Source organism: Myotis myotis, unplaced genomic scaffold (assembly GCF_014108235.1).
Source record: "Myotis myotis isolate mMyoMyo1 unplaced genomic scaffold, mMyoMyo1.p scaffold_m19_p_8, whole genome shotgun sequence".
In the NCBI taxonomy this organism is placed as follows: Eukaryota; Metazoa; Chordata; class Mammalia; order Chiroptera; family Vespertilionidae; genus Myotis; species Myotis myotis.
The window spans coordinates 10071890-10098758 of record NW_023416390.1 but is presented as its reverse complement, the minus strand read 5'-3'; positions in this window follow the sequence as shown (position 1 = coordinate 10098758).

Below are 26869 nucleotides of genomic sequence, written 5' to 3'. Positions count from 1 at the left end.
TACACTAGAATACAACTCAACTATGACAAAGACCAAACCACTGCTCCATTCAACCACATGAGCCAGTGTCACAGGCAAAACACTGAGTGAACGATGCAAACGTATCTATGGACCCCATTTTCCGTGGAGTCCTCGAACAGGCGGAACTCTCCATGGTCACAGAAGTCCGAAGAGCAGTCACCTCTGGGGCTTGGTGCTAGCTTGGAGGGGGCGCAGGGGACGCCTGGGCTATGGAAATGCTCTCCAGCTTTCGCTGGGTTGGGGGAGGGCACAGATGTGAATGCAACTGTGAAAAGTCACCAAGCTCTCCACTGAAGATGTGTGCACGTTAATGTGTCTATTCTGCCTCCGTAAAAAAGTAAAAAGCACAAAACAAACAGTAAGCCATGAAGCAGGGCCAGCACTGCCCTCACCACCATCTTGAAGCACTTGTCTTGCTTCTCCCGGTGCGATTCCTCTGCTTGGCTTCAGGATGCCTGAGTCCATTTCAGCGATTACGCCTCCTGGCAATCTGCTTACATTCACTCTCCCTGAGAGTTCTGAGCTGCCAAGGCAGCTCTCTGGAGAGTGAGGGGCTTCACGCTCTCCAAAGGAGTCCTTTTGTGCTGATGGATGTACTAGCGGGGCCTGCAGGAGTGAATCCAAGTGTGGAACACACGCACCCCGTTTTCCTAGTAACCACTCCCTTCTTAGTCTGGACAGGAAACTGTGGTGTAAGGAAAGGAGTCATGGGTAGGTCTGGTGAAGGGGAAGTTGTGGTTACAAGAACAAATTCTTTTTAAAAAAAATATATTTTTATTGATTTCAGAGAGGAAAAGAGAGGGAGAGAGAGACACAGAAACATCAACGATGAGAGAGGATCATTAATCAACTGCCTCCTGCACGCCCCACACCGGGGATCCAGCCCCCAACCCTGGCATGTGCCCTGACTGGGAATCAAACCGTGACCTCTTGGTTCATAGGTCGATGCCCAACCACTGCACCACGCCGACTGGGCCAAGAACAAGTTTTTGTTGGGGGATGTTGGGCATCCTCCTTTACCTCATCCATTGGTAATTCACAGATTCTATCTCCTCGTGCACAAAATTTTTTCTTCTGAGGCTGCTGAGCAGGAGCAAGCCATTCTGATGCACACGGTTTCCATCGGCTCCCCCCAGCCTTTGGTGGGACCAAGAAGAATGAAACAGACAGGAAGCTACTGGGAGCGGGGATGGTCAGAAGGAGGGTACAGGAGAGGCCCAGGCCACTCGCTCCTGCAGTCACTTCCCCCGAATAACTGGGAGCCCGTGATTAGCAGGGAGAGGGTGAGCTCTGCTACCAGCTTCTGCCTCTCAACAATTGACCCTCCTTGTGCGGGCCGAGGCACTGAAAAGGCAGCTGAGCTTCGGGTACGTCCTGTGCCTGTCTCCGAGTTGGCTGGAACTGCGGGGCAGAAGAGTGTAACAGCCTTTCCTTCAAAGCCGGGCTCCAGCTCCTCTGCCTCGGAGGAGTGCTGACACACAGCCCGGAGGCGATCAGACACATCGCTCCCATTTTCTGCGGCTCTTGGTGAAAGCTGCTGGTGTTTGATGAGCGGAAACAAGCCGCCCTGCTGAGATTGCCTGCCGGTGCCAAGTGTTCCTGCCAAGAGTGCGGAGTCCCCGCCATGTTGAAGGGGCACCTTTGTGTGGTCTGGCTCAACGAGGCGGCCTCCCCTACAGATCCGTGGGGCCGTGGCATTTCCTGTCCGCGGCACAGACACTGGGGCTGGAGCGGAGGGGTGTGTGTGTGTGTGCACATAGACATGCATGTCATGAGCCCCAAGGCCAGTGTGGAAGGGGGAGGGTTTGACCCTTTCTGAAGCCCTAAAGTCCTGCTGGGACATTCTTTCCTTACCAGTAACACACTTTGCCTGGGAAATCCAAGGCTTGGGAAAAGAATGGCTCCCCTTTGAGCCCTCCCTTTTCTCTACTTGCTGGGTTTATTTTATTCTAGTTTTTTAAATCCTCACCTGAGGATATTTTTCCATTGATTTTAGAGGGAGGGAGTGGAAGAGAGAGGGAAAGACAAAGAGAAATATCAACGTGAGAGAAACACATCGATTTGTTGACTCCTGCACATGCCCTGACCAGGACCTGGGCCAGGGAGGAGCCTGCAACTGAAGTGCATGCCCTTGACCGGAATTGAACCCGGGACCCTTGAGTCCACAGGCTGACGCTCTACTCACTGAGCCGACCAGGCTAGGGCGGTTTATTTTATTTTATTCCTAAAGAGGAGCCAACCCACGAGACTCTTACCACCACTTTTTCTGCAGCATCTCTTGTCAATAATTCTGTGCAGCTTTCTGTTGGCGATGAGATGTTCTTAGACATCTTTATATTCTGTGGGTAACTGAGAGTCCTCCTGCACTTTGGGGAAATGAAAACCTGAAGCAGAAGAGCCCATGGAGGGGGCTGGACACACCCACCCCTCCCACAGTTGGTGGTGTATTAATAACTGGGATAATTTCACCCTTAATGATCCCAGCAACAGTAATTTCTCCGGCACACCCCAGGGTAGAGTTGGCTAGTGAATTGACAAGATGCTGTGCAATTAGGGCTAGCGTCTGTCCTTCCCACAGACAGGCCTGCCTGGGTCCAGACTGCACTGAGTCCCACTGACTTTTCCTCTTTCCCTCTGATCCACTGATTCTCCTGAACAACCAGGAAGGGCTGTCTGTCCACTGGGTGTGGACAGGAGACCCAACCCGCTTTGCCCTTCGTTCTGTCAATATAGTACAATGTTTTGATGCTGTTAGAAGGCCGGAGAGGAAAAGAGAAGAGCTCTGCCCATTGTCTGGGCATCACAGGAATTCCCCCAGGTTGCCCTGTGGAACTTGATTTACCCAAAGTCCTAACGAAGACACGAGGACAAAGGCCAAGCCACGCAGCAGCAGCAGCACTCCCCAACTTCCCAGAAGTTACCATGGATAGAAACTGGAATCCCTATTGGTTTTTCTTTTTAAAACACAACTTTCACTAACTGTCATGAGTTGGCCGCTATTAAGACAATGGACCTGTCCAAGCATCTTGTCTAGGAATCAAGGGGAGAAAGACATTGTGGGGCCCAAGAGCAGATGAATTGCTCCCAAGAATAGAAAACAAATGAGCCGAGGTACAAATGGATGGAAAAACAAAAGGAAGAGATTCCCTGAACAATGGTGACTATTGAAGGGAAGGGGCCGTGGACAGAGGCCAGGCGTGGGACCAGCTGAGGAGTGGTGGGATGGGGTGGCTTAGCTGTCCGCACACAACAGGGGAGCAGTGTCATCGCCCCCTTGCCTTGTGATGCATGAACATGCTGTGCTTCTTTCATTTTCTTGCCACAACCAGTATCTGCCTGTTGCCAGGTGGAGGAGCCCAGAGTTTCTGGACATCAGCAGAGTTTCTGGACAAGTAGCCCAGCTTGTAGTGTCTTCCTCTTGAGGTGGCTGTGGCCTTGGGACTCTGGTTTGATAGAACACATAACAGTAAGCTCGGAGTCCCCGGGAGACCAGGCCTGGGCGAGGAGTTCAGATTTGGGAGATAAGGTAAAGGCTTGTCGCGGCGGACAGAATCATTGGAGATCTGAGGTGGAAGAAACTGTAGACAGCCCCTGATTCCGACATCTTATTCCCTGTGCATAAACAAGGCCCCGAGAAGAGGGGAAGTGACCAGCCTGTGGTCATACAGGGCGTGTCAGAGTCCGGATTAGGGGCCAGGTCTTCCTTCCCGGGCACCATGCAAATCCTCAGGTAACACAGGGCAGCTGTTGAGGAGGCCGTAAGGTGGTTGGAGACAGATGGTTTGCTCTTGCTTATATGTCTACCAAGGGACAAGTGCCTTTTTAAAAAAGCAATAAGTGCCCATTCAGTGACAAATGTAGACCTAGCCTCAGAGGCTTAGACTGGAGCCCGAGAAAATGAGACCAAACTCGTCAAAGGTCCTGCCATCCAGACAATTCTTACTGCAGGGCTGTAGCGAATACCCAGATACCCACGGTGTAGGGCTTGCTTGCTTTCTCCCTTTATGGGGCTTATTTTCTCACTGAGGACAGAATGAGTTTCCCTCCTCCTCCTCCTCTCCTCCTCCTCCTCCTCCTCCTCCTCCTCCTCCTCCTCCCCCTCCTCCTCCTCCTCTTCTCCCTCTCCTCCTCCTCCTCCTCCTCCTCCTCCTCCTCCTCCTCCTCCTCCTCCTCCTCCTCTTCCCCCTCCTCCTCCTCCTCCTCCCCCTCCTCCCCCTCCTGTACAGCTGCTCTACTGCTCTAGGACATGACAAGCTGGTCGAGACCCACGCTACTGTAGGTGAACTTGGGAAAATCTTTTTCTCCTGCTCCACTTCGGCCATCTCGTCAGTTCTTCCAGAAGGACCAAGACATCTATTCCTAAATGACGAATGAAGCTGGTCTGAGGCTAACAGGCTTCACCAAAGCTGCAATCCCCAGTCTGTGGAACTTGAGCTTTGACTCTCCATCTGCTGCCTTAGGCGGTTCTTTGCTGGTGCACACACTCTAATGTGCCTTATCCTTCCTCTGCGTAGTCACTGGTCCTGAGCCGCTTCTTAAAGCTTTCCCCATATCCCTCGTGTTTACCCTTAGAACGTATTGGAAGGCTTTTGTTTGTTTTCTTTTTGTTCTGATTTTCATTTTTGCCTTGGACCAGTTCAGAGAGATGTGCCAGGAATCAGTCATGCTGGTCACCTGTCTGGCTGGGAACAGCTGCTGTTTAATAGCAATTGTCTTGCTGTTGGGGGAATTAGGTTGTGAGGGAAGCTGAGTTTTAGGCCTGGACCTACTTTGCCAATTCAAAGCCCCTCTTTCAGGGAGGGGTGGACTGGCTTTTTCAGCATGATGATACGGCTTCTGCGCGCCAGGATGCCCGTGTTCCACATGGCCAGTGAGAATGATGACTGCCCGGTAAACCACAAGCTGTTCACCATCCCAGCACAGTCCTCAGATGCCCTTGGCCTCAGCACCAGAGCCTATATTTGCATGCATATGTTACCAGTGGGTTTCGTTATCGCTGGCTATCTTGTTCCAGGGACAAGTTCTTCGATACAGAAAACACCACATTCTCTGGGATCACAGTAAGAATCTGATTTAAGACATTTCTGATATTTGCAAGGCTATTTATTCCAAGTTTTGATTTTCTTGGGGGGGGGGGAGGTATACAAATACTAGTATATCAATCATTGGAAATTTGTGTCTGAGTGAGCATAAATTATAGTGTCATCAGCATTTTAAAGTTTGATCATTCAAGTAGAACAAAACCCTCCTCCCCCTAAATATGCATGCATATGCCTTTCATCTAAGCTTCCCTCTTTCTCGCTATCTCACTTTTGTAGCTTACTTCATCAAGTTGAGTGTCTTAAATTTTATGCACAAAGCAGATTTTTGTAATTTAAATACTTTCAACATGTCTTTATTGAGTGCCTCCACTGTATGAAACACAAAACAGGTAAGAATGGATCACAAAAATTTTCTAGGTACAAGAACACTGCTATTAAAATCTTAGTAAAACCAAAGCCTGTTCTATGTAACTTGGTGGGTGAGAGTTGGTTGATGGCAATAAAGCACAGTGGATTCTGGGTTTGAATTTAATCCTGCCTCCAACTGTATGATCTTGGGTATGTTCTTTTTTGCTCTGTGTTGTAGGGTTACTTATATGGAAAGTGGGGGTAATAATCGTACTTACCTCATGGGTTATTGGGAGGTTTAAGTGAGATAATCCATACAAAATGCTTAGAATAGAACAGTGGGCTATACTCAGCCCACGACACAGACTGTTATCATTTTGGGAGAAAAGGTAGTTTTGCAGAGAGAGTGTTTTGCTCCTTTGCGTAGTGCTTTCTTCCTCTGCTTCAGCAGTGCTGACTGATGGGGAGGAAGGAGGCTAGGAGAGAAGGCCTAGCAGACCGCAGAGAGCTGTGCATGTGAGTGTGTGTGTGTGTGTGTGTGTGTGTAAAATGTAGACCAAAGAGGGATATTAGACTGTGTGAGTTAGTTATAAAGGGTCAAGAAATGAGAGGATCAATAAAAACAAATAACCGATTCATGAGGGGTGAGGAAGTGGGGAATGTTGGCAGGCGAGAGGGCCCTGGTTGAAGAGACAGCATCCCTCTCAAGGTCGGTCGTTGGGGAAGGCAGAACCGTGAAATGTGGTCCAACTGTAGCCACTGCACTGTGAGACAAAGGTCACCAGGGTGGAGGAGAGCGTAGAAGAGGGTGGTCGGGCACTGCATAGGTCATTGACATGAAGGTTGAGGTCACCGAGGATAACAGAGAAAAGAGGAAAACGTGAACCGGGAAGTGGCCTGGGCCTGGAGAAGGTGGCGAGACTAGATGATAAGGAGTTGCCTGGCATGACCACATGGCATGCCTGGGCTTGGCTCTCTCCCTTCCCCTTTGTGTTGAAGAGCCTGGGAGGAGGTGAGACAGGGAGAGGCAGCATGTCCAGTATCGAGAGCAGGTGTAGGTGAAAGTGAGGGAAAAACCCAGAATAAATGGACCATGGAGTGGGTTTGTACAGGCTACTGTGGAAAGCTGGGGCGTGAAGAGATCCCTAGGAAAGAGCCAGTGGGAGATCAGGCACAGGTTAGGAATGAAGATTTGTGTGGGGTGGGGTGGGGTTCACATGGGCGTAGTTGGTACTGATGGAGGAACTGAGACGTAGAAAAGGAGAAGGCAGTTTCAAACTTCTCTCCTTGGACAGTCTGTGGCCATAGCAAACAAGAGTAGTAAAAAATAAAATAAAAGAGAGGAAATGGATCTACTGGGTTATTTTCCTCCAAAGAGGAATGGAACATTTAATTCCTTGGTGGTCTGAGCAGCCACTGGCCTCTCCCTCACAGTGGCCTGACCCTCCCCACACCTGCCCATCTTGCTTGGCCATCAGAACTGGCGTGGCAGGCTGTTGGATTCAGGAGGGCAGGAACCATGCGATGGTGTCGTCTGGCCGTCCCCAGACACACAGCTGAGACCTACCTGCTGCAGGACACTCCTTGGTTTCTCCTAACGCTGAAGTGAGCTGAATGGCTAATTCATTCCTGGCACCTCTGGGACCATGAGCTCAGCATATCATTAAAGGGAGAAGAACAAACAGGAATAGGGGAGCTGCTTAAGAGTTAAGCAAACCTCTGGCACTTGCTGCCTCCCACACATCTGTAGAGAGACAAAGGGGCAGTTCCTGGCTGCCACCGTCTCCAGCCTTTCCCTCTGCACAGCCAGCGCTGGGCAGGGCTGTTCCGGCATGTAAGCCTCCTCCAGGCTTTCTCATGCATCTGTGGCTACCACTCCGATCTCAGATCTGCGATGCCATTCCAGGGCCTTTCGCCAAAATGAAAATCATTCTTCCTGATCCTGGATTTTTCACACTTTTCATTCCCCAATCCTTTTTTTCTCTGGCTCAACTTAACTCTTGCACTTCTAAGAGCCAGCCAAGAAAAGCCTTTTCCTCTGTAAGCACGTTGCTTTCTCTCACCTGTCTTGCTCCACAGTCTGGACCATCCCCTTCCTTCTCTATCTGAAGATAGACCAGAAAATACATCATCAATCGCTAGAGGATCTGTTCCCAGTTCCTTCAAGACTGCATCCTTGACTCTCTTTTCTGAGGTTCTCCCTCTCCTGTCATTTACTTTTGGTGCCTTCCAGCTCCTCAGCATTTCTGGGTTTCTCTGTGCGTGTCTGTGGGGAGTTGTGTCCCCCTCCCCCCAGTACTTTCTTGGTGAGGCATTCTACTTATTATATAAATCAAGCTATTTTAAACTTTCACTTCCCCGACATTTTCTATCTTCCTGAGTTGTTTTATTACTTTTTTCTTAGTGTTTTCTTCTTACATTACTTACACTGTGGGGCCCTTTAATAGCATACCAACTTTGCTTTTAACTTGAGCAAAGAGAACACTGGGTTTCTGTCCTCGGTAGCGGGTTACCCCGACATTTCATTGATCTCACAATAACCCACATTATACACAGTTGTGTTGTCTGGACTCTAATATAGTGTTATAGTAGGGCCTTATTTACTATGTATGTCCACTTATTTACCTGTGTATTATCTGTCTCCGTCGTTGGAATGCAACATCCACAAGGACAAAGGTTTTGTCGGTTTTGTTCTCTGTGGCCCTCCCAGTGCCTAAAACAGCCCCTGGTTCCGTAGGCTCTCGGTGAACGTTTACTGGTTGGATGGATGGGTGGATGCACCCAAGGTGGGGCCCACACCCCTGCTTTCATCACTGAGGCCTCCTCTGGGGGTTAATGGGTCTGTGACATTGGCTCACTAACTGGCTGGCCAGTTGGGGTTTGGAGTAGAAGGTGGTCTGAACCCCGGCTGCATTCCCCCTGACGAAGGAGGAAAACCGGGCTCAGCATTAATTACATCAGAACAACAGCTATTCTGAGAAACAACCCAGGTGCTGCCAGGGTGAGGAGTGTCCTGGGCATGGTTCCTGATCTCAGGAGAGCCATCACGCCTGCTTGGGAGGGGCCATTGGTTCATGAACCGTGATGTGTCAGCTTTAATTTTTTAAAAAAATATATTTTATTGATTTTTTACAGATAGGAAGGGAGAGGGATAGAGAGTTAGAAACATTGATGAGAGAGAAACTTCGATCAGCTGCCTCCTGCACACTCCCTACTGGGGATGTGCCTGCAACCAAGGTACATGCCCTTGACCGGAATCGAACCTGGGACCCTTGAGTCTGCAGGCTGACGCTCTATCCACTGAGCCAAACCAGTTAGGACTGTCAGCTTTAATTTTAATAACTTCTGGAGTCTAGATCTTGAACATACTTGCATTTCAGGGGCAAATAAGATGGAGACAGTTTGGTTCAGCTCTTTCCGGCCTCTGCACAGGAAGGCAACGGATGGGGCTGTGGTTCTTCAGGAAGCCCACCTGGCTCAGGCCTGGGCCTTGACAGAACCAGGGTGGGCAGCCCCAGTGGGGCCTAGACTGGGAAGGAGCCAGCTGGAAAGCACGTGCACTGTAGGCTCAGGCAAGGGCTGGGGCTGGGAAGGCTGGGGGATGAGCATGGTTTGGAGGTGGGGGCCAGACAGGACTCATTATTCAACAGTCCAGGCTGGGTCCAGCAATCAGGGCGGAGCAAGCAATTGACAGAGAACCAGACTAGGGCCTGGCACAGCACCTTTGTGTGACTTAGGAAAAGGCGCTCCTCTGGGGAGACAACGAGAAAGGATATCGCCTCACAACTGCTGGAGGTGGCCTGGAAAGGACAGGAGACACTCAGCCACGCCCTGGGACAAGTCAAGAGCCTGGTGTGAGGTCACTGGACCAGAGGAGACTGAGGTTAGAGAATGAGAATTCTGGTCCCTTAAGGAATGGAGAAGGCAAGGAGCCCAATCATGGCCAAAGCAAGCTCCTGGGTAACAAGGTAGCAGAAACCCAGTTAGTGGGAAATGAGACCAAAAGGTAACCCACTACTGAGGACAGAAACCAGGATCAAGATCCAAGTGTGTCAGCAGTAAGAATAACGCGGGGTAATGAAGTCCCTCTTGCAAGTCCGGCCCCGCACACAGATGGGGTCCAGCACAAGGTAGGCATTCAGTGGAGGACAGCCATGCAGGGTCTAGGTTTGCCCTCCAAGTTTGGTTCCTAGACTGGCTATCCCTATCATCTGGGCACTGGTTGGCAATGCATCTCCTCAGGCCCGCCCCAGATCCGCTGAACTGGAAGCTCTGGGGTTAGGGCCCAGAATCTGTGTTTCATCAGCCTTCCAGATGATTCTGACAAACTCCATAGTGTGAGAACACTCTGGTAGCTGAGACGCCCAAGCTCTTGCTTTAGAGGCTGCTTTAGGGACAGGGGAAAGAAGAATGCCCACGTCTGTGAGACCCAAAGGGCAGTTGTTTATGGGGAATGTCCACCTGGCATAACCCAAGGTTCCGGATGGAGGCCAAGAGTCTGGAATGGGCTTGTGGCTAGATTTCTTCCCCCTCAAACAGCAGAGGGAGCGGGGAGGGGCATTTCCTTAGCTCTGATTCTAACCCCGAGGTATCATTTCTTATAGTCAGAGGGAGAGCATACTATTAGAGGATACCAAATAATTACTGTTTATTTTGTTGGGCATGATAATAGTGTTGGGGTTCTGTAAGATATATCTTTTTTTTTTTTTTTTTTTAGATTCATATTGAAGTCTGTAGGACTGAAATGACATGTTATCTTTGGTTTACTTTAAATAAAATAGTCCATCAAAGGCGAAAAAGGAAAAAAGGGTAGAGCAAATGTGGCAAATCCTAATTGTTGAATCTGGGTGAGGTGTATATGGGGCCGACTGTATTATTATCTCCATTTTTTTATTTTATTTTATTTTTTAAAATATATTTTATTGATTTTTTTTTACAGAGAGGAAGGGAGAGGGATAGAGAGTTAGAAACATCAATGAGAGAGAAACATCGATCAGCTGCCTCCTGCACACACCCTACCGGGGATGTGCCGGCAACCAAGGTACATGCCCTTGACCGGAATCGAACCTGGGACCCTTGAGTCCGCAGGCTGACGCCCTGTCCACTGAGCCAAACTGGTTGGGCTCCCCGTTTTTATATTTTTGATATTTTTCTTTTTTAAAAAAAGTTAGCATGAGGATCTAAGGTAACATATGGTGACCATAGCTCATAATACTGTATTTGCTTTTACTGTGTTTACTATATTTAATCGAAATTTGCTGAGAACTTAAATGTTCTCACCAAAATAAGAAAGAAAGAAAGAAGGAAAAAGAGGAAGAAAGAAAGAAAGAAAGAAAGAAAGAAAGAAAGAAAGAAAGAAAGAAAGAGATGGATATGTTAACTCACAAATGGGGGGAATCCTTTCACAATGTATATGTATATCAGATCACCACGATGTACACTTTAAATATTTCACAATTTTATTTGTCAGTTTTGCCTAAAGCTGAAATTAAAATGTTAGCTTGAAAGGTGAGAAGCAAACAAATGTTAAATGTCAGCTAAAACCAACCTCATTTTGTTCCGCTGGCTACTGCCTTGGGGTGAACTAAACAGGGGTCACCTCCTGGGGCAGCCAGCAGACTACCCCCCAGCCTCTGCTGCCCAGGCAGAGAGGCACCGCCCTGCTCTTGTTCCAAACCCCCACCTGAAGCTCTCACAGCAGCCGGAGTGGCTCAAGCCGGCACACACCTGTGGGAACCAGAACTGGCCCAGCTGGAGCTCGATCTCAGGGGAAAGGGAAGTTCTGCATCATTAAATAATACAGGCCCCAGGGATGGGATCAAATGTTGCAGAAAGAATGAAGGGGATTGGCTCTCTGCTCCCACCCAACTTCTCACCCAGCTGCTGGTAGCTGGGGCTGCCTGCTCCCAGGGGATGCTGGCCTGGCTTAGCCTGGCCTGGAGGATGTCTCCGAGGACGGCTTGGTCTTCCCCTTTGAGCCCACTTAGTGCTTTTAAAATGTAGGGCTTTATTGCTGGTTAACCATACAAAAGGGCCTTGGTCATTTTCCACATTCTCTTATTTCTCCTTAGGGATTTAAAAAAATGTTTTTATTGATTTCAGAGAGGAAGGGAGAGGGAGAGAGAGAGAGAAAGAGGGAGAGAGAGAGGAGAGAGAGAAACATCAATGATGAGAGAGACTCATTGATTGGCTGCTTCCTGTACACCCCCTACTGGGGATCGAGCGGGCATATGCCCTGACCGGGAGTCAAACTGTGACCTCCTGGTTCATAGGTCGATGCTCAACCACTGAGCCTCGCTGGCTGGGCTCTCCTTAGGGATTTTTTGATGGACAATTCAGAGGCCTGGCAGGAGCTCCAGAAATTGAGCAAGGGCTCAGTATTGGCTCTTCTCTTAAGATTTTCTAATGTCCGTTGTAAGAGTCCGTTTTGTCAGTGTGGATTGGGAGAGGTCATTTTCCTTTGCTACAAGGCTTATTATTGTCGTTATTATTATTTTTAATAATAGGCATCACTTCTTTTTCTTTTTTGGGAGAGGGACAGCGGGTGAGGTTTCCCCCAATTCTCTAAGTCTCACGTGGGCACAGGAATGACTCACAATGCGCTATCTTTATACATTGATTCTGGAAACCACCAGGCTTACTGCCTATTTTCAGCCTCATCTCCTGGGCTGCCTGCCTCCTTGTTTCCTCATGGAGTACAGCAACCCCCATGCTGGCTTGAAGGGGAAAGCTTTGTATTTGCCCGTTTTCAGAAATGAAGGATCTTCTTTCATTACAGAGGTCAGGGAACTGACCACAATTAATTTCATTGGCTGCCTTTTTGCATTCCCTGAGCATTTTGGTGCTCCCATTGCTAATTGTCCATGATGTTTTGGTAAAATAGGCCAGAGGTTCACCCTTTTGTCCCAGAAGAGGAAACAGGAGATTAGTCAACAGACCAAGGACACAAGGAGTTCTTGGGCAGCGATGCCCAGGTTCAGGTCCTTTCCTGTGTTATTTTATACCTTTTCATTAAGTACCCACACCAGTCAGGCTCTGTACTAGCCCTCAAGGGACACCTAATTTTTGTTTTAAATTTTATTTATTTATTTTTAGAGAGAGAGGAAGAGAGAGAGAGAGAGAGAGAGAGAGAGAGAGAGACATCAATTTGTTGTTCCACTTATTCATGCATTCATTGGTTGATTCTTGTATGTGCCCTGACCAGGATTGAACCTGAAATCTTGGTGTATCAGGATGATGCTCTATCCAACTGAGCTACTCGGTCAGGGCTGGATTCTACCCTCACATTGCTCCCAGCGTAGTGGGAAGAGAGACACCAATAGCCGCACCACAGTGGGCCCTGCTGTGATGAAGCTGTGTGTGGAGTGGAGGGGAGGTGGGACCCCCACCACACTTTCTCTAGGTGTCAAAGAGAAGGTGTCGATACCACATGGGCTCAAAGCTCTGCTTTTACTAGTTTCGTAATCTGTTTCTCCAGCTGTAAATTGTGGGTAAAATAATGGCTACAGAATAGGCTTGATATGAGACTTTGCATAATTATGAATACTTACTAGATTCACTACTTTATATTTTGTTGTGTGTGTTACTTAAGACCTTACTAGGTTGTAAGTTCCTTGAGGATCACCATTCTGGTCCAACCTTGTCATCCTCCTAAAAAACCCTAAAGATTTCAATATCTTCCAAATTCAGTACAAATGTCTCTCATGGGCATCTTAAGTGCAGTAAAAATAACTCACGTTTATTGAGTACTTCCTGAATGCCAGGCGATTGTCTAAGCACTTTTCATGTGCTTATTTCCCCCTTTTCTGTGTTAAAATCTTAAATTCTTGACATGCATCAACCTTTCCCAGAAGAGGGTTAGGGAACAAGGACTAAACAGGGAAGTTTGACAGTCACCTTGAGGGTCCCCCACTATTAAAGGAACAGGCTCAATTATTCTCCAGGATCCATTTGAATGGCAGTTAATACTGGAAAGAATTCGGCTTCAGTGGCCCCCTCGCCTCCAGGGGGCTCAGATAAGAATTATAATTGTTATGGAGCCTGCCCAGTCCCCAAGATTGAAACAGAGATAATTCTTTGCTCTCTAACATGAGGCTGGAGTCCTTTGGAGACAAATTGGAAAAAGAGGAGGGACACAGCAGGGGAGAATCAAGGCTTGTTTAATCTCTTTATTTTCAGGAAAACAATCATTTTAATGATTCCATCCTTTAATTTATAAAACAAACACAGCTGTGGCTTGACGCCCTTTATCTGATTTCAAAGGTGCTAACCTTTCATCACTGGGCTCCAGAGGGGCAGACTAATGGAGGTCACATGTGGGTGCAGTTGGGGGCAGGGGCTGAGCAACCCATCCACGCCAGTGCCGAGGCGCCTCTATTTGCTGGGGTGTGGGGGTGTGCACCAGAGCTGGCACACCCGTTGGCAAGTGGTTTCAGATCTAAACATATAGGCCTGGGTAATGAAGACTCCTCATGTTTGTGTAGAGCAGAGCAGATAAGCCACGCCTCCCCGCCATGGCCCCTCTTCTATGCTCTAACACCCAGGAGTGCGGGTTTCATTGACTCCCCAAGACGTGGGGCGATGCCTGGCACTTAGTAGGCCTCTTGAAAGGTTCTTTCAGTGAATCAAAAGGCATTTGTGTTAAGTACCATGTGGAATGGTGGTGAGTAAAAGGAAAGACTGGTGGGATGGAAATGAAGCCTGTATTTTAGTTTCTAGTAATGGCCAATGTTAATTTTACTAGATTGGACCAATGTGCCATGGTGATGTAAGATATTACCATTAGCAGAAACGGGGTATACAGGTGAAGGGTACCCAGAAACTCTGTACTCTCCTTGCAATGCTTCTGTAATATTCCAAAATAAAAAGTTTGTTATTAAAAACACTCTAAGGTCAGAAGAAAGACAGTTATGGAGGCACGTGAAGAAGCAAAACATGACGTGAAAGCTAACATCATTTCCAGGAAGCTTTGGTAAAAAAATGTATGTTTCATGAAAGAGTTGTGAGAATTCAATAAGAAAACAAACCGTCAGTGCTTCTCAGACTTTTCTACAGAGGAACCCAAATGACTGAGGGGGCAGGGGTGGCGCTATTTCAAGGATGAAATCTCTTTAAGGTTTTACCTTTAAAACCATATTTTCATTCTTTTATTTAGGTGTTTGTTTCATATAAAATAATAATCCTGCCCCCATAATTTCCAGTAAGAATAGATGCTTTGGGAATATTTTTCCATATTTATTTTGTGGTTTTTGGAACCCCTTGGTTATACATGTGTACATCACAGGCATATGTGGCCCCTGTGACAATACTGAACTTTTCCTCAGCTCCATGTTCCTGGGGAACCGCTCAGAAATCCTTCCCCTCTGGGCTCTGGAAACAGGTAGCTGCGAAGGACCACCCCCCTGCCGTGGGATAGTCCCTGATAATCCTTTCCTGTGACTCCCATAAGAGTTGGGACTGATTCCCTGGTCTACCTGCCTCTATACACCTCAGGTCCCTTCCTCTGCTTTGATGCATTTTTCATTAATGAATGTTCCCCTTAGAGCAATAACCTGAATAAAATCACCTTCGTAACTGTTCACTACATTGTGTCCTGACACCTGCTTGAAAAATTAGAGATGTACGTGACAGCCTATCTCAATGGCTGGTACGAAGAGGTTTGCAAATATTAGTTAAAAGCATGAGCAGCGACTGCCATTAGAATCAAACTTCGGAGCTAGAAGCACTTTACAGGAATTGTCCAGAGCCTCCCTCACTTTACAGCTGTGGAAATTGAGGCCCACAGCAGGGTAATAGCAGGATGGGACCCCCCCCCCCCAACCTCAGGATCCCCCTTCCCTCTCTGCCCCACTGCATCATGTCCTTGGACCGGCAGTGTCCTGAGGGTAGGGACCACTGAGGCTGAGTTATCATCTCTCCAGAACCCAGCAAAGTGCAAGGAATGCAGTAGGTGCCTAATAAACGTGTTTTGAATGAATACATGATCCAAACTCTCACCTCCCTCTAGCATGTTTAAGCGTGATGTCTCTGAAATTCTTTAAAAGAGATTTATAACTAGTCTCTAAATGGGCACACTTTATATCATTTCTGGTCAATGAATAAAAAAATAGGTTGACATAGTCCTAGTGAACAAATATTTTCTGGAATTCTCAGGGGCTGGAAACCAATATTATACACTAGTTGGGACTCAGGGGTCTGTTTCCTCTGGCTTATGTGGGATAGGGCCATCTGAAAGTCGTGCGCTGGCCACTGGATAAGTATCGTAGAAGCAAGACTTCTGGAGTAGAACCACCTCTGTCACCTCATTAGCTGTGTAACCTTGGGCAAGTTACTTACCCTCTCTGAGCCTCATTTTTCTCCTCTGTAAAATGCAAATATTTATAACATGCCTCTCATGGATGGTGTGTGTGTGTGTGTGTGTGTGTGTGTGTGTGTGTGTGTGTGTGTGTTCTAAGTGCTTGGAACAATAAATACCTGGCTCTTGGAAGATGTGTACAAGTGTTGTCTATTATCATTATATTCTAGGGTGGACAGGGCAAAATGACCCCACCTACATATCTATTTTTAAACTTCTCTGGTTTTGCCCGGCTGATGTGGCTCAGTGGTTGAGCACTGGCCTCAGAACCAAGAGGTCAAGGTTCAATTCCCAATAGGGGCACATGCCTGGGTTGTAGGTGCGATCCCCAGTAGGGGGCATGCAGGAGGCAGCCAATCAATGATTCTCTTTCATCATTGGTGTTTCTATTTCTCTCTCCCTCTCCCTTCCTCTCTGAAATCAATAAAAATATATTAAAAAACAAACCAAAATAACTTCTCTGGTTCTTCTAGAAACGTGCAGCAAGCCAGTGTAGACTTGGCTCTAAAGCCAACCACCAGAGAAAGTGTGTTTTCTGTGTCACAGGGAACATGCCTTGAAGGTTCTCACAGACCTGTCTGCCCTAGGCTCTTGGCCCCACTCTTTAGGCCCCCGAGCCAATAATCTGCTACGAGTCTACCTTGTTACAAGGAAGGGTCACCTGTGGGAAACTGCCCGTTAACCCTTACTCTGCCCTCTGCCCTGGCTGGGGGACACCCACCTCCCCAGAGAAGGTCAGGCTCTCTCCTCTTCTCTCTCACAGAAATCAGCTTGGAAGGTGGTGCCCCTCGGGCGCATTCCCTTTGGCTTTTGTCAGCATCAGACTCGAATTTCCCAGAAGAAATTAAATAAACACAAGAACTCAGGATGTAATCCAAGGAGAGAAGTTTCTATTTTAACTGTGAGCTCAGTGCCCCAAGCCAAATTGCCTGTGGCATGGCCATTTATAGTTGGGACCGGGAGAGGTAGCTAATAGGCATGAGAGAAATATTCTGGGCTTGCTTTTACATGTGGAAGGGTGAGAAGAAGTGGCCAGAATGAGACAAGTGACCTGGGAGGAACTATGTATTTTTGAGGCATACCCTGTTTGCTTCCCAAAATGATTTTAAGATGTTTAATGTTAAAGACACACGTACAGTAAAACCTTATGTAGATAAGATAGTTATACATAGAGACCCACACATGGAGATATATATATATAATATATATAATATATATATAATATATATAATATATATATATAATTAAATATATACATATATATGGTAAATGACACAAATATAAGAAAAAGCTATGCTAATATATTTATTGTAATTGAGTCCTAAGTGTGGCTCTGGGATTTCTGGCAGCCAACCCCAAATAGGAAATACAATGGGACATATACTAGTAGTTTGCATCTGCTGAGATACTGGGATTGCTGAGATCCACAAAGACAAGTATTAAGGAGGACACGTTTCCAAATAATCCCACTAACAGTATTCAGGTCAGAAACACCCCGAAGTACCAGGTATAATCTGTCTCGGAGTTTAATTCAGGAAGTAAACAGCCTCGGAAGGGGTAACAACGGCACGCACCCCTCACTGCATCCCTCACGGGCCAGAGACTGTAGGGAAACACCATCATCCAAGAAAGGCTGCAGCAGGATGCTCCTTACTGAAGTCCACGAGGTGGCTGTGGGTTTCATGAAGGATCCATTTCCATTGACGTGGATGTATTACCACAGGCTCAGAAAAGCATTCTTTGCCCAGAGAGAACACAGCACTGTTTCCACGGCTGAGAAAGCCTCAGAAGACTGACACAGGGTGTTTTTTGTTTTTTTTTCTTTTGTAAAACAGAGAAGGGAATTGAAAAGGAATTCTTCTAATATGCGGGCAGGAGCTTGGCAGACGTGGAGGTCAGCCTAATTTACCTCTATGCAGTTCTGCTTTTTGCTAGGATTCATATCCTTCTCTAGGGCCATTGGCAACTGACATATGGCTTATGTGCCTGCTAATGGAGGAGACCACCCCCTCAACCCAGGGGCTACAGCTGCTGAGAATACAGGAAGGCAGGCCTGGGGAGAGAGGAGAATGCTCTAAAGGGCATTATTGGGCCATTGAAAAGAGGAGTATATCAATGTTAAATTTACTACGGTTGATAATATACTCTGGTTATGTAAGCGAATACTTTTGTTCTTAGTAAATACACACTGATATATTTAGGGGTGAAGGGTCATGATGTAGATATTTACTCTCAAAATATTCAGAAAAATATTTTACACACATATATGCATGTATATCTATGTAAACATATATATATATACATGATATATACATGTATATATACATATATATGAAAGCATGACAAAGATGAAACAAATGGGCTAAATGTTAACAATAGGTAAATCTGAGTAAAAGTATACAGATATTCTTTTTTTTTTTTTTTTTCCGTGACCCCCAAACTTGGATAGGTTCACCTAGTATGGTGGCTTTCAACTTTTTTTTTTTTTAAATATATTTTATTGACTTTTTACAGATAGGAAGGGAGAGAGATAGAAAGTTAGAAACATCGATGAGAGAGAAACATCGATCAGCTGCCTCCTGCACATCCCCACTGGGGAAGTGCCCGCAACCCAGGTACATGCCCTTGACCGGAATCGAACCCGGGACCTTTCAGTCCGCAGGCCGACGCTCTATCCACTGAGCCAAACCGGTTTCGGCAACAATAGGTAAATCTGAGTAAAAGTATACAGATATTCTATGTCTAACTTATGTTCTTGTAACTTTTCTTCATGTGTGAAATTATTCTCAAATAAAAAGATTTAAAAATTTTGCATTCTTAGATTAACAACTCTTTGGGCCTTGTTCTTGCATGAATTAAGACTGCCTTTTCTCCTTGTGTCCTTTAACAGATGCCCTCGGAGAGGCGTCAGCAGACCTCCACCTCACTTCCCCGCCTTCAGCTCAAGCCTCAACCCAGCAGGACTGTCCTCTGCCTGCAGCTCGCTGATGTAACTATTGTCTCTAAGGCCAACTCCACCCCCCTCCCCACCCCCTCTGTGCTCCACTTGGCAGTTATCCTATGTGATGTACAGCACTGACATTGTTGACCATCTCCTTCTACTTGGAATTCTTTCCAGAACGTCTGCCCACCATGTTTTGGTGTCATCTCAATTGTTCCAGTAAAGCGAGGCTATCCCAAGTTTTGGTCTTGGGTTCTCTTCTCTTTTTACTTTCTCCCTTTTTTCAGCAACTGCATCAGCGGTGTGGAGTTGACGGTGGGAATAACTTCCAAATTGTATCTTTAACTTATCGTTCTTCCAGACTCCATATCCAACTGCTTTCATCTCAGCCTCAGTGTGTCTCTACCCATACTCTTCCTCTTTGGCTCAGTCCTGTTCTAAGGTCATTTTGCAGATCATTCAGACTCATGGCCCTGATATCTTCTCTTGTCCCATGTCCATCTTGTTGGTTATTCCCCTCTGCAATCAATCTCCAATCCTATCCCTCTTCACCAAGGCCACTTCTCTGGACAAGTCAAGCCCATATCCTTCTTGCTTTCACTGCTAGAACAACCTTTAGCTTTTCTACTCACCTCCAATCCCTACATTTTTGTCCTGCCAAGAACTTATATTTCTAAAGCTCTGATCTGATCACATCACTTCTATAATGACATCTTTTCATGGCTCCACAGTACCAACAGAATACAATCCAAACACCCTGGCATTCAAAGCCCCCATTATTTAAATACACCTTATAACTCTACCTTTATCTTCACAACGCCATACACTCCCTGTTGCTAGGCTGGTCACAGTGCCTTGAATCTTCCTGAATGTTTCTGACCCTGGATCTCTGCCCCTCCTTCTGCTTATAATACCTGACCTTGCCTGTCATGCAAGGCCAAACCCAATGCTGCCTGTATGAAGGAGTCCTCTGAGGTCCTCCCAGGCTGAGGTCCTCTCCCTCTGGGCTCCCTTGTCCATGGTTGTCCCCTGGTGCTTCAGATTCTCCATGTTTCTGTGTCCCCTGACCCCACCTCCAACCGACTGTCTGCTCCCAAGGCAGGCTCCACACCTCTTACCTTTGGCACCTTACTCACCAAGGAGGCACTCACTCAATGCATCGGTGCTGTCAGGAGACTCTGCAGACGTAGAATCTCACATTCGAGAGGTAAAAACACTTTCTCCAGCCTGTGACATTTCCCCCTTTGTCTGGGGATCCTATTTGCTTTTCTTGGAATCTGAGATCTGGGAGAAGACATCATAGGCACTGGTTGGCAGGGCCCGAGGCCATGGGACTGGGACAGGAGCAAGCAGGGAGGGGACATCGGTTGGGGAATCAGAATAGGACTAGGAAGAAATGGGGAGAAAGAAACAGCCCTTTGGGGTTGGGACATGCCCCTAGGTAGGAGGCTGAGTTGGTTTGAATCTTCTGGGAAGCAGATGCTAAGACAGAAATATAAGAAGTTTATTGAGGGGTGTGAAGGACTGAATTGTATTCCTCCCCTCACTGTAACTATATCTGAAGATAGGGACTTTAAGGAGGTAATTAAGGTTAACTGAGACCCCACAGGATCAGTGTCCTTATAGGAAGAGAGAATCTCCAGTGCACAGAGGAAAGGCCACAGGAGCACAAAGCAAGAAGGTGGCCGTCTACAAGTCAGGAAGAGGGCTCTTACCAGAAACCAACCCCGATGGCCCCTTGATCTTGGACTTCGAATTTGCAGATCTGTAAGTAATTGTATAATCCCTGCCCCCTAGTCAGTGGTGTTGTGCTATGACAGCCTGGACAGACTGATTCAGGGGTAAAGCCTGTGCAAAATACAAGGGAGAGGCCGCAGAACTGGGTAGGGGAAGCCTCAGAACACAGTGTTGACCTGACAGTCTCAGGCAACCCAACAAGAGCTCTGGAGCCAGGGCCGCCCAGTAGAGGCAGAGACAGCCAGGCCCTCTCCTTCTCCATGCTCAGCCACTGCCTGGGGGCTGCCCTCAGAGCCGAGGTGGGGCCTGACGGCTCTAACAGGGGGAGGCTGTCGCCCACTGCACTCCTTGGGGCTGACTGTTAAGTTGTTTCCTGAGAGCCAAATGGCGGCCCTCCATGGCTGCCCCTGGGGAAGCAGCCAGGCTAGTGTGGAGACATCGTCTCCCTCTGATCTGCGCCACAGCCCCACTGCTCTCCAGGTGCACACACAGGGCACTCCAGGGCTTACTTAGAAAGCTGGAGGGGACCAGGGGATCCCAAATCACGAAGCTGGTGGCATGAGTCGAGAGGAAAGAGGAGTTTTCAAGTTGTGCGTGAGCTCTCCTACCTGCGGGCTCCTGCCTCCTGCGTCGTCCCCACACCCGTTAGAAGTGTGGCCCTGGGTCTGGGTCTCCAGCCTATTGGGAAATGTTTCACTCAACTGACAAGGCCTGGTCCTTTGTCACCTGCCTGCCGTTCCTGGGCTACAGCAGAGAGACCAGCCGCCCCTCCCCAACGTTCCTGTGCTGGAAATCACTGAATCCTCGATGCTGCTGTCCCATGAAGAGAGAAAGAAATGGGATTCCTGGGCAGATGTGTCCCCTACAACAGGACCCTCCTCTGGCTACTCGCCCTCCCCTTACCATCCCATTCTTTCTCCCAAACCCAGACTGGTGAGAAACTGCTGAGAAACAACATCCACAATTAAGTTCGAGGTCACGTTTAGTTCAGCACCATTGGCTGCTTAATTGGCCGATTCTATTGCTGCTCCCCTCATCTGCCAACACGGCCTCTAACAAGCTGCTGGCAGGGCAATTAATCCACAGGTTCCCGAGACCTGGTGATGTGAGGTTCTGTTCCCTCCCTGGGCTTCCGTCTATCTGTGAGCCTGTTGGGTGGGGACAGGGGAGTAGGTTCTCACCCAGAGGTCCTGCATGGGGCTCAGAGATCAGCCATCCTAGGGAGGAGGAGCCAGAATCCAGGAACGAAGCGCTAACCTCCATTAGGGCCCCACAAAGGCAGGCCTGCCTTCTCTCTTGAGCCTGCTGTGGCCCATCCCTGCAGCCTGGGCAAAGGGAATGAGGAGGCAGTAAAGTGTAATGGTTAGAGAATGAACACATTCAGGCAGGCCCTGGTAGTTTTGCAGCCTGACTATCTCTTATTAGCCATGTGACCTTGGGAAAAGGACAGTCACTAATCTTTTCTGAGCCTCAGCTTCTTCCCCTGGAAAAATGAGACAACAGCAGCAACAAGTATATTGTCACCTAGAATAAGGACTACATAATGTTGTACCATATATGTCAATTGCTTAGCATAGTGTCCGCTGCCAATCATTAGGGCGGTAATGACATTGGAGAAGCAAGTGAAATCGTACACCCAAAGGCAGATATTGTCAGCTCTTAGCTGGCAGAGGAAACTAGAAGTGATGAGCACTGGGGAGATGGCATGTCTCCCAGGGGGGATGGAAGGCAGCTGTCAAGCCAACCAAGTTTAAGCAGAGTTTTACTTGGATTTTTGAGGGCCAGTTACCCTCATACGGGAAGAAAGGCTTCCATGAGTGCTCCAGCGTGGACTATGCCCTCCTCCCAAGCTTATTGGCTTACTGCTGTGACCGTTATAGAGAGGGCATGTACCCGGGCGGTTGAGGGTCACATTTACAGATGAGAAAGCTGATGCTCAGAGAGGCTGTTGCCTGCCTCAGTTGGCCGCAGCGTTGGTGCAAAGGTGGATCATGAGCTCAATTTTTTCTGTTTCCGAGTCCAGCAATGCTTTATGCTGCCGTAACAGTCACCACTGACATGGCTGAGGGTGTGGGTTGCTTATGACCCTTCTACACACTCTGGGGGAGGCTGACAGTGCGTGGCTTAACTCTCTGCCTATGAAGGCACAGGTCACATAAGCCAGGCCGCATGGCCAGGGAAAGGAAGGGCCAGCCCTACTATAGACCAAATGTGTGTCTCAACAAAATTTACCTGTTGAAACCTGATCCCCAGGAGGTGGGGAGGGGATTAGGTCATGAGGGTAGTCATTAGGCTTTGAGGGTGGAGCCCTCACGATGGGATTAGTGCCCTTGTGAAAGAGACTGCCCCTTCCTTCCACCATGAGGACGCAGTGAACAGACAGACAGACAGCCATCTATGAACCAGGAAGTGAGCCTCACCAGACACCAGATCTTTTGGTCCCTTGACCTTGGACTTTCCAGTCTCCAGAACTATGAGAAATAAAGGAGCTGGATCTTTCTAATTACTGCTCTTATCTAATAGCCAAATTGGAAGTCTCTGTTCCACTAAGTATGCCAGGAGAAAGATAAATTTCATTGCAAGTGGCTTGTTTTCAGATGTTGGGGGAGAAAATGTTTCTTAAAAAATAACAGAGATATCCTTTACCATTTTGTTTGAATTCTGCTAAGAAGAGCAAAAACCTAGGCCAGTGATGGCGAACCTTTTGAGCTCGGCGTGTCAGCATTTTGAAAAACCCTAACTTAACTCTGGTGCCGTGTCACATATAGAAATTTTTTGACATTTGCAACCATAGTAAAACAAAGACTTATATTTTTGGTATTTATTTTATATATTTAAATGCCATTTAACAAAGAAAAATCAACCAAAAAAACGAGTTTGCGTGTCACCTCTGACACGCGTGTCATAGGTTCGCCATCACTGACCTAGGCGTTCATCACCAGATGCTGTCCAGAGTTAGGAGGAGTCAGTCAGACGTAGATGGTGGGTGGAAATACCAGGCAGATGCTTGGTGAAGGTGATGGGAACGCTCTGGCTCGCTGGGAGGGACCCCCACATGCTCCCAACCCCCTTCACTCTGTTTACCTGCCTTAGCAAGGGCTCTTGCACTTATTTGACTCCTATTCACTAAGAACCTGAGATATGGGGGTCTGAGTTCTGAGCTTGGGCAGATGGGGTGAGCTATTCTCCTTTCAACAGGTCTCAAAAATCATTGTCTTGATTTTAAAAAGTTATTTAAAAAATTATTGAGATATCTGGGAAATGAGAGAGCAAGAATGAAGCCACATTACATTCCTGGGTGTCTAAGGAATATGCCTTGTTTTCAGTATCTCTAAGGAGGATGGGGGTAGGGGTACAACAGGTATGGGGAAGGAGTCAACAAAATTACCATGAATCATGGAAATTCAAGATAATCTCATGCCCTCATTTCTTTTCAACTTCTCCTCAAAAATTTTTTTACCAGGGTTGGTTAGGAGTTAAATTGGCTGATTTGAAGTTCTATTTCCTTTTTTCTTTTTTTTACCCTATCTTTTCAGGCAGGCTTGTTAATGAGCAGGGGGATGGCTATATGACAGGAAGGATGTGGGAAGAAAAAGGAGGAGTCCCGATAATCCACAAACTAGATAATTGGCCTGTGATTAATCAAGGGCAATGTTTCAGCCTTGCTTCTTTGAGGGGAAGCACCGAGAAGAACAGAGGGGAGAGCTGGCATCTGAAAGCCTGGGAGCCTTAATGAAGAAGAAATCTGCTCACCGAAGTGTTAAGAAGTATGTGATATTGTAAGCACCCAATTAAGAAAACCCTTGCAAGAATATTCACTCTGAGGAAGTATTAAGAAGGGTAGAAATTTGTTCATTTAAGACCAAAACAACAACAACAACAACAACCTATCAGTTTTGTAGACATTTCATAGACATATTTTGGTTGGCTCCCCGGTACCTCTCCATTTTCCCCTTCCACTTCTTAATAACATCCCTAATTTCCTGTGGGAAATCACTCTTCCCCTGGCTTCTCAGCTGTGTGCTCCTAGGTGATTCCACCCCTGGTGCTAGGAAGGGAGCATGTGGTCAGCTCTGAACCATCACACTTCTCCCTTCCAGTTGGGAATATCATCCTATTCTTCCCATCGAGGCCAACAACACTCAGTCTGGGGTACTGACAGCCATCCTGGTGGTCCTGAGAAGAGAACCTCATGTGGGTAGAGCCTGATGAGGAAATGAAGCTGAGAAATGGAGAGAGAAATGTAGGCCCAATTGCATTGTGTGAGGCTCGAGAACAAGCCTCCCTAGAAGGCAGCCCTACTTCTAGACTTTTCAGGTAAATGGAGCCAATAAAATACCTTGATTATTTGAGCCAGTTTGGATGGGATTTTCTGTTTGTGACTGAAAGCATCCTATTTGAAACAACTAACAACAAAAGACCAAATGGGAGCAAAGTCAACATCGTTGCTGGGAGGGAACATAAAGAGAGGGACATCCCGTCAAAACTCCACAGTGCCTGTGTGTTACACCCAGGGACAGAGCAGCTGATGTGGGTGTAAGCGTTAGGCCTTATTCTTGCCTGTCATAGAGCCTGATGCTGTACAAGTCAGTCCAGGCTAAACTCTGGATCAAGTTTAGCAGAACTGTTTCAGGCCATAGCCTGGACCCCCACACTGGCTGAGCACTAACCAACATTCACTGTAGTTCTGCAGGGAGTGTTGGGGCCCAATACAAACATATGCACATCTCCAGGAAAACTCTCTCACAGCAAACCAGTGGCACCCCCCCCCCCCACACCCCCCACGAAGAGTCCCAGTTCCTCTTCCCTCTGCTCAGACAAGTCACCAACAAGGCCAAGCTTTAGCTCCTGCTTGGTAAATGGTCCTCTGTGCCAGTTGTCCTTGCCTGAGAGGTGGTGGGCTTTTTAGAGGGAAGCGCCAACATCACTTGCTGTATAAAAGTCTGTTCCTGGCTTGTAATGACCTGAGGCAGAAGGTCGCTTCTTTTCTCACAGGGCAGGACCTAACACTTGGGAGGTTCTGGCTAAGTGTTTATTGAATGAATGAATGAATGAATGAATGAATGAACTTCTTGGAATGGTAGCCATAGCAAGTGTCTCACCCAATCTCTCACTTTGGAGGATCCCTAAGGAAGGGATACCAGGACAGGGGAGGGGAGAAATGCTGGGGAAATGCTGCAGACCAACTGTGTGACCTTGGGCAAATGACCTGAAGTCTCTGAGCTCAATGTCTTCATCAGAAAACGGGGTGCTAACACCTACCTTACAAGGTGTTGTGAAGGTTACATAAGATAATACATGAACAGTGAAGCCCACAGTAGTCGATGTCAATTTCCTCCCACCATTCCTGCCCTGAGTGCTCCCAGTGGTGGCCAAGACGCACAGTATTCAGGCTGTGGAAATATCTGCCCAGATGTGCATCAATGCTCCTCTTTTGCCTTTTGGGGAGTCTCTTTGCCTTAAAGGGAGGCCTTGTAGCTAGGCGTCCCCATCCTTGGGGGAATTTTGTCAGTCTCCTATTGCTGCAGACACAAATGACTACAAACTTAGGTGCTTAGCACAACACAAGTGTATACTCTCACCGAGCTCACTGGAGGCCAGCAGTCTGGCTACAGTCAAGGGGTTGGCGGGGCTGGTTCCTCCCGGGGCTCTATAGGAGAGTCTGTTTCCTTGCCTTTTCACTCGCAGTGGCCGCCTCATTCCTTGGCCTGAGGCTCCTTCCTCCTTGTCAAAGAGCCTCACTCCCTTCTCTGCCTCAGTCTGCACATCTCCTTCCCCCTTTCTGTAGTCAGATCTCTCTCTGCCTCCCTCTCATAAGGACACTTCTGGTCACAGTTAGAGCCCACCCAGATCATCCAGCATAGCTCCCACCCTAAGATCCTTAATTTAATCACATTTGCCAACTCCCCTTGCCATCAACAGTAACATTCACAGGTTAGGGCCTGGGGCCTGGATCTCTTTGGGGGCCTTTACTCAGCCCACCACAGGGACCAAGTGCTGGAAAAGCCTGGTTGGTCCTGCCACACTCAGGGGCTGCCTTGGCGATGGCCCTGCCACTGCGGGAGAGGACATGTACTTCTCAGAGGACTCCATGGCTGCCTTGCTAGTGTTTTCTTTGCTGGTGAACGCATTGTGCTAATCGTTGTCATTTGTCAAAGGTGGCAGGCAGTAACCGTCCTGGCTGCGTTCATCTGTCTTCCCCTCCCCCTCCAGGTCCATGAGTGCCACCACTGCTGGCCCTGGCTCCCCTCCCTGTTCCCCCAGCCCCACAAGAAGTCTCCAAGGATGCCCACTTGTTGAATCTGACTCTTCTCCAGGCTTCCAGCTGGTCCGTTCCTGAGAAGCAGGCCGGGACTCTCTGCAAGGCTTCAAGAACATCCTTCTACTCACTGGGTGGGACCGGCAGAGTTCTGAGCCTGTGGTAGG